Genomic DNA, 9,658 nt, shown 5'->3' on the forward strand with positions numbered 1-9,658 from the left:
TAGTGTAAATGTTTGTGCTCTCGTTTTGTGACAAAGGCTATGGCCAAAAATGTAATTGTGAGTGTGTGTTTGTCTTTTCTGTATGCCTGTTACAGCTCAGCGATCATACGAGGACGGTTCAGAAAGTAACCTCCGATTGGTCACAGTGCGGGTTGTGGGGGGAGTAGCCACGCCATCTGTGCGTTCACGCACTCAACAGGTCAGTCGGCATCAAGCCGTGGTCGAGTGAACGTCGTACCTGCGCTAGTTTAGTTTTTGTGGCAGTTTGAAATGTGTGCTGCAATAGAAAAGCCCGCCAAATGTGAAGTGCGTGCTGTCATAAGGTTTTTTACAGCCAAAGGATATTCTGCAGCAGCTATTCATCATGAGCTTTGTGCCGTGTACGGACCAAGAGTTATGAGTGAAGGAGTTGTCCGTGAATGGGTACGTTTATTTAAAAGTGGACGAGAAAACGTTCATGATGAAGAGAGGAGTGGTAGACCATCATTGGTGACTGACGAACTCATTCAGACAGTTGATGCAAAAGTTCGTGAAAATCGACGTTTCTCAATGTCGGAGTTGTCTACTGGTTTTCCACAGATTTCTAAGACTCTCTTGTACGAGATAGTGACAGCAAGATTGGGTTACCGTAAGTTCTGTGCACGATGGGTGCCCAAAATTCTTACCGACCACCACCAAACTCATAGAATGGCCTCTGCATTAGACTTTCTGTCACATTATGAGGACGAAGGAGAACCATTGTTAAACAGAATCGTGGCCGGTGACGAAACCTGGATTAAGTATGTGAACCCTGAGACAAAAGAACAATCAAAGATGTGGGCACATTCAAATTCGCCTACCAAACCAAGAAAAGCCTCGCAAGATTTTTCTGCCAGAAAACTGATGGCAACGGTGTTTTGGGATGCCAAAGGGGTGTTGTTGGTTGAATTCATGGAACGTGGTACGACCATTAATCAAGACGTGTACTGTGAAACAATAAAAAAGTTACGACGGGCTATACAGAACAAACGCCGTGGTATGCTGACTTCTGGTATCGTTTTTTTGCACTATAACGCCCGTCCTCACTCTGCTCGCAGAACAACGGCCCTTCTTGAGTCCTTCAAGTGGGACGTTATCAACCATCCACCTTACAGCCCAGACGTGGCGCCAAGTGATTATCACCTCTTCATGCATTTGAAGAAATGGCTCGGGTCACAGCGGTTTGATGACGACGAAGAGCTCAAAGATGCGGTCACAGGCTGGCTCCAGGCACAAGCGGGTGATTTTTATGCAGAAGGAATTTCAAAGCTTGTGAAGAGAGATGATAAGTGCCTCAATCGCTATGGAGACTATGTAGAAAAATAGTGCAAAGATGTAGTTGTAAGATGTATATATTAAAATATTTTTATTTAACTTGGTGTATTTTTTTAAATCAACCGGAGGTTACTTTCTGAACGGCCCTCGTATTTACGGTGAGATGCTACCTATCCTCATTAGTATTGATTCTCAGAGTATTCGCACAAGTTATCTGTTGCATCAGTCGATCATCACGGTCTCATTTCACAAACATGGTATCTGTGACACAGGAATAGCTGGCTGCACAAGTTGACTTCCATGACGGGCCAAAATGGCAGGCCATTTCTGTGAGTATCTCTTAACAGATCAGGCCTGCCAATTTGGAGCCCATTGTTTCCCACCAATGTGCAGGCCCTGCTTGTCGGATCTAGTCTCTCACTGGTCTGCCCACAGAGTGGGTCTGTTTGTGTGTGATTTAATGCGGTGGATTTTCGTGGTTTATCCATGGACCCAGGACTGCGGTGCTCCTCGCCAGGCCAGAGGCCATGGGTGATGGATTTCAGGAATTTTGACTGTCTCACTGTGGGTATATTTTACAGTGCGGCATTTTATAGACTTTTATTTATTATAGTACATTTCTGACACTTCGAAAGTAGTTTATATTTTAGAAAGTATGGATGATAAGAAAATTGTGGCAGTCACTGGCAGTTTGTACACTATGTACTCACGTATTTCTTGAAAGCAAAATCACGCAATAACTGCAAAATAGTATACATAACACAGTGGATAATAATAGAAAATATCAAACATAGTAAAACCAACATTTTATTAGCAGTCACCTACTGTGTTGGTTTACACAACTCTTCACCGCCTTACACACTTCTTTCTAGAGGCCTGCTTTTTCCTGAGGATATTTTTGAAATCAGTGAAAGTATTTTAAATTTGTCTTATGACTCCAGGGAAATGTGTATTTTTGTCATCAAATGTGCTTCATTTTATTGAAATAAAATAACATCATCAATCTTAATGAAAGAAATATACCATTTGGCTTGCTTTCTCCATCTAAAAACAGTTCATTACAAAAGATGTTGATATTAGTACTTAAAGTTTTTGCTCATACGTTTAGAAATACATAAGTCCGTATTATGTCTTTACTTACCCTTGAGATCTCAAAATTTGTCAGGGAAGAATGATAAATCTTGTCTGGAAATCAGGGAAATATCAGGGAATTTCACTTGGGGTGACTTGGGCCAACCATGGACATTATGGATGAGATCCAAAAAATATAGATGTATATAGCTATGCTGTTAAATTATCTGTATAGTAAAACACATAGCAGCTCCTCATAATTAGGAATATTGCTGTTGTACTAAACTAGCAGCTATTTGTATTCAGACAAGGTCCCCGTGCCCCAGTTTTCAAATAGAACGTTAATGCGTTCACTTGTTCTCACCAACCACTCAACAGTGGTATCCCTTCCTGAAACAGGAGTCTCTCTTCCGAACATGTTTTATGTCTAGTTTTTTCTGGTACTTATTTATTGTAATGTAACAAGAATGTGCTTTAGATACATGCAACTGCTGAACACAGTGAGCAAGTTGACCTGCACTGTAGTGGCGGCCACTTCACATCAAGGTATAACAGCTCCATTGAAGAAGGTACATCTCAAAAGTCTGTTGTTACTGTCATCAGTATTATTGCAGCTTGGCATCTGGACCCCGTATTTCGGTGATGGACTAGATAGACTAGTGACGGTCTTGTAATTATTCTGGCGGCAATGATGTGCTGCTGTGCAATGATTACTTTATGACTGAATTTTCAGGAGGAGCAATGTGTTTTACTTGGTAAAAGCTTTCTAAAACCAAGAAAAATAAAACAAAGATATTTATGTGACCTTGGCTTGAGAAAGTTTTTTACCATGATTGCATTATGTGTCTTCTCATTGATAGCAAATTTTGTCTAATTGTCGAATTTTCACACTAGTTACTAGTACTGCTACATCTGTAGAAATGGCATATTGGTCATTGTGTGAAGCAGTTGGAAATGATTCAGAAGCACACCATTAACCTTAAGGCTGTTATTTAGTCTACCAGCAGCTAATGTGACAGTCCATCGTATTTTCCCAACATGTAACTACTACATATTCCAGCAATGATTGTATGAAAATTTTAAAAATAAAAATACGTAAATGATTGATGTAAATGTAGGATAGACCCCTGGAGATACACACACACACACACACACACACACACACACACACACACACACACAGCTGTTTTTTAAAAAATACCTACAAATGGTGAAGTTTTTGTTTGTTTTAGAGCTTGTGTTACTGCTCACTCTTTTAATTCATTGTGCATCGTGTGAAGATGTAGATAGGTAGTGATGATGTTTTTGCATGAACAATACGAGCCAATCTTCTGGAGTGCTCAATGATCAGGTTATACAAAATGGACCCAAGAACTGGGCTGTGCAAAATGATAACACCTGTGTTCCTCAATTGTAGCACTCTATTGTGTGTGCAAATGTGGAAAGTATGCTTGTTCTGGCAAGAACTAAGAAGAATCATATATGAAACTGGGCAAGACTACTATGTGGAGTCAAAAGTTTTAGGTGTATTATTGAGGAGGACACTGAAGAATTGTTGATGCTTGCTCTCTTCATGGAGCAGTCTAAAATCTTCAACAGTGGTGAGTCAACATATTACCCTCATCATAATCAATGTTTTTTCTCTTCAAGTGTAGTATGTTGAAATATGCTCACTATTTTTATTTACTTAAATTCGGCATATTTCGTAACAGTACCTTTTCTGTAAAATGTTTACAAGGCGATATTTGTCTTGGCTTCAGTTGTCTAGTGGAAGTATGATTCCACAATGCAGTTTCGTCGGCTGCAGAAATGGCCTGGTTCAATGCGTTTGCCTCATTTTTGGTGCTTCAAATACCATTTCTTCGAACGTGGTTTCTTCTTAAAGTTTATATAAAAAAAAATAGTAACATAATTCATTTTTTTTTTCTGTTCACTTCCAAATTATTATGACGGTGACCTGCACATTGTTCTACTGTCAACACACACCATGAGTTCACTGCCGACTGACTACAGTCAAAGACGACTCCAGTGTCAAAGACATTTTACACAACACACAAGCTTCCACTTGTAATCAGTCTCTTTGATATTCTTCATCACATTTACTAATAGTAATCAATATGCTTTCACTCTCAAAAATATAAGTAAATTAGCATATAATAAGGCAAATCATAATAAAAAAAATTCTGACAAAAATATAAGAATACATTTACAATTTGGTATCGACAAATCAGGTAGAAAATAACACATCTCCCAGATCCATTACAACTGCTCCCCAGGGCTTTTGTTGTTATGAACATATACAACAAAATCCCAACCACACTCAGTAATGGATCTGTATTACACAATTAGTACATTAATGATGCAGTCTGATAACCTCTTCCAAATTTGGACTATTTGAATCTGTGGACTTGTTACTGGCTGTTGTTGCAATGATACTTCCCCATCAATCTCATACACAAAAATTCAAGTAAAGAAATTATTTAACATGACAAATATACATGGCATAAAACATACATGAGAAATATTCTAAAATACAGCATACAGATTGAAAATAATAGTAAGATAAAACTCATTTGCTAGAATAAGATATCTACAACCACTTCTTTGGTCACACTGTGCCAACTGGTTCTCATAATTAATTTTTTTTCCCACATTAATGTTAATTTCATTTTGCTTACATATTGTACAATAAAAAATGATACTGGACATATATAGTGTAGTGTTTTTTTCCTATATATTTGCCTTTCATATATTTTTTTTTACTTCTGATTTTTTTTAATATATATATATATATATATATATATATATATATATATATATACACACACACACACACACACACACACACACACACACACACACTCTTGGAAATTGAAATAAGAACACCGTGAATTCATTGTCCCAGGAAGGGGAAACTTTATTGACACATCCATGGGGTCAGATACATCACATGATCACACTGACAGAACCACAGGCACATAGACACAGGCAACAGAGCATGCACAATGTCGGCACTAGTACAGTGTATATCCACCTTTCGCAGCAATGCAGGCTGCTATTCTCCCATGGAGACGATCGTAGAGATGCTGGATGTAGTCCTGTGGAACGGCTTGCCATGCCATTTCCACCTGGCGCCTCAGTTGGACCAGCGTTCGTGCTGGACGTGCAGACCGCGTGAGACGACGCTTCATCCAGTCCCAAACATGCTCAATGGGGGACAGATCCGGAGATCTTGCTGGCCAGGGTAGTTGACTTACACCTTCTAGAGCACGTTGGGTGGCACGGGATACATGCGGATGTGCATTGTCCTGTTGGAACAGCAAGTTCCCTTGCCGGTCTAGGAATGGTAGAACGATGGGTTCGATGACGGTTTGGATGTACCGTGCACTATTCAGTGTCCCTCGACGATCACCAGTGGTGTACGGCCAGTGTAGGAGTTCGCTCCCCACACCATGATGCCGGGTGTTGGCCCTGTGTGCCTCGGTCGTATGCAGTCCTGATTGTGGCGCTCACCTGCACGGCGCCAAACACGCATACGACCATCATTGGCACCAAGGCAGAAGCGACTCTCATCGCTGAAGACGACACGTCTCCATTCGTCCCTCCATTCACGCCTGTCGCGACACCACTGGAGGCGGGCTGCACGATGTTGGGGCGTGAGCGGAAGACGGCCTAACGGTGTGCGGGACCGTAGCCCAGCTTCATGGAGACGGTTGCGAATGGTCCTCGCCGATACCCCAGTAGCAACAGTGTCCCTAATTTGCTGGGAAGTGGCGGTGCGGTCCCCTACGGCACTGCGTAGGATCCTACGGTCTTGGCGTGCATCCGTGCGTCGCTGCGGTCCGGTCCCAGGTCGACAGGCACGTGCACCTTCCGCCGACCACTGGCGACAACATCGATGTACTGTGGAGACCTCACGCCCCACGTGTTGAGCAATTCGGCGGTACGTCCACCCGGCCTCCCGCATGCCCAATATACGCCCTCGCTCAAAGTCCGTCAACTGCACATACGGTTCACGTCCACGCTGTCGCGGCATGCTACCAGTGTTAAAGACTGCGATGGAGCTCCGTATGCCACGGCAAACTGGCTGACACTGACGGCGGCGGTGCACAAATGCTGCGCAGCTAGCGCCATTCGACGGCCAACACCGCGGTTCCTGGTGTGTCCGCTGTGCCGTGCGTGTGATCATTGCTTGTACAGCCCTCTCGCAGTGTCCGGAGCAAGTATGGTGGGTCTGACACACCGGTGTCAATGTGTTCTTTTATATATATATATATATATATATATATATATATATATATATATATTACTACAAGTCACATTCTTGTGAAGAGTACTTTCGCTCCCCACAACATTAGTATAAAGAACAATAAATTGCTCATATATCATGAGGCTTTATGTAAAATTGGTTTTGAAACTTATACCTTTGCATGCATGTCCTCACATGCATGCCTTCACCCACAGGGAAGACTTATCTTCCAAAAATTAGAAAAATTCGGAAATGCTCACTATGGAGACTTTTTTTTTTTTTTTTTTTTTTTTTTTTTTTTTGTAGAAAAGTAAAAATAAATCTTTCTCTCATTTTTTGTTACAACAGTGTTTTTTCATCAGTTTCAATTAACATGTGACTTCAAATTATTAATTTATACATGCAAATATACATACTTGGTTGTACAGGTAGTTTTGTTCTAACAAGCAAATTCCAGGGGAGGACTTTTGTTTTAGATGATAATAGGTTATTTAAATTTTTGAAATTATGATTTTTGTTTATACAGTTTCAAAGAGACAACATTCCTGAGACCAAATAATTACTTTGACTTAGGGTACACCAAACGGTAAGCATTAGGGTGTGGATTTTCTATGACTTCAAAAGGCCCAATATAGATATCAAAGAATTTTTTTATTTCTGAAGTTAACATTTTTGATTTTTCATGAGATTTGACCAGATCCCCAATTTTGAAAGTGTTTAACTTTACCCTATTGTTATGTCTTTTATTCCTCTTTTCCCCTTGTTTCCTCATAGTTTCCCTGACAATATCTTCTCTCTCTTGCATGGTTAAAGGTGTACATTTAGGAAATTCAATAAGCTCTGATATAAGATTTGGAGGTCTAATATTAAACATAATCTCATACGGTGAAAATCCCGTGGAACTATGTTGTAGGCTATTCATAATATCTTCAAAATTTCGAATGTGCTCAAACCAGGTTGGATGTTCATGGCTACAATAGGTTCTACAAAGTCTCCCAATTTCCCTCATATATCTTTCTGCAGGATTGGTGGATGGAGAATAAACAGATATAAGTATATGCTTCAATTTTGATCTGTCAATAAACTTTTTCCAAATTTTAGAGGTGAACTGTGAACCATTATCTGATAATATAGCTTTTGGTTTACCCACCTGTGCGAAATAATCTCTTTCAATTTTTATTATAATTTCATGGCTAGTAGCTTTCTTCACTGGATATAGTTTAATTAATTTTGAAAATACTTCTACCATAACAAATATGTAACAGTGACCACCTTTACTCTTTGGTAACATTCCATATAAGTCCACTGTGATAAGATCTAAAGGTTTTTCTGGAATAATGTTTTGCATCTCTCCACCACGTCTTTGATTGCTCACTTTAGCTCTCTGACATTTGTCACAGGTTGCCAATTCTTTTCTTGTCTTCTTTCCAATATTGTAAAAATAAACGTTTTCTTGTATCTTTTGAATGCACTTCTATATCCCACAATGACCAAAGCTTTCATGTATGTAAATGATCAGCTTTTCAGCATCTGCCCCTGGCCAACACAGTTTCCAATTATCAGAATCTACATCCGTTCTCCGAAATAAAATCCCCTTATGTAATTTGTAAAATTTATCAAGTTTCTCATACCCCTTCTTGCCTAAGCATTCTTTGATTAATTTCCAACTTTGATCTAAATTTTGATTTTTTTCTAATTTTGTTACACATAGTTCTAATTGTTTTCTCATTTTCCACCCCTTTCAGGTATCTAATTTTAAATTGCTTTTACTCCTCTTGTTCAAAAATCTCCTTTTCTCCTCCAATTGGTAACCTTGAAAGTGAATCAGCTACTACTACATTCTCAGAACCTTTTATGTGCTTGATTTCAAAGTCAAACTGTTGCAGAAATATTGCCCATCTGGTCAGTCTACTGTGGTATAATTTGCACTCTTGTAAGTAACTCAAAGCTTTGTGATCCGAAAATACTATGGTTTTATGTCCAATAAGGTAAATTCTAAATTTTGTAAAAGCCCAGTGAATTGCCAAAAGTTCCTTCTCTGTGACTGTATAATTTTTCTCATGCCTGAGCAACATTCTGCTTGCAAATGCTATGGTACAATGTATCTTAACTCCATTCTCTACTCTTTCTTGAAATAACTCTGCTCCAAGCCCATGATTACTGCTACCAGTATTCAAACAAAATGGTAAATTAAAATCAGGTCTGTGTAATAAGTGTTGCTTCCTCAACTCTTGCTTAATTTTATCAAACTCTTCCTGACAACTTTTATCCCAAACCCAAACAGTGTTTTTCTTAAGTAACTGACTTAAACATGGTGCATTCAGACTCTGATCACTTATATGTTTTCGGTAATAACCGCATAACCCAAAGAACGACTTTAATTGTTTTTTAGCCTTAGGAATAGGAATTTCTGAAATTGCTTTAATTTTTTCTGGATCTGCCAAAATTCCCTTGTCTGTGACAACATGACCCAAAAATTTTAATTCAGAAACTGCAAACTTACATTTCTCTAATTTCAATGTCATCCCCCCTTTTTTAATTTTTTCACAAACTGACTTCAAAATCGAAAAATGTTCCTCCCAATTTTGCCCTGTAACCAAAATGTCATCTACATAAATTATCAGTTTAGACGCAAGTTCTTGCCCCAGTACATGATCCAAAGCTCTTATAAATTCGGAAACAGAAGAATTTAACCCAAATGGCACAACACAATATTGGTAACTCTTACCATTGTACAAGAAAGAAGTATATTTTCTAGAATTAACCGAAAGTGGTACCTGATGAAAACCCGAAGTTAGATCCAAACTTGACATATATTTTATGTCTGTAAATTTATAGAGTAACTCATCAATATTTTCGGGATGGTCTGTCTGTCTGAACAAAATTTTGCTTAAGTGTCTAGAGTCCAAAACCAATCTTACTCCACCATCTTTTTTTGAAACAACTACTAAAGGATTATTATATGCACTTATACTCCTTTCTATATTACACCCTTCCATCTTTTTCAGCTCTTTCTCAACAGCAGGTCTTTTTGATATTGCAATA

This window comes from Schistocerca americana, chromosome 1 (assembly GCF_021461395.2).
Source record: "Schistocerca americana isolate TAMUIC-IGC-003095 chromosome 1, iqSchAmer2.1, whole genome shotgun sequence".
In the NCBI taxonomy this organism is placed as follows: Eukaryota; Metazoa; Arthropoda; class Insecta; order Orthoptera; family Acrididae; genus Schistocerca; species Schistocerca americana.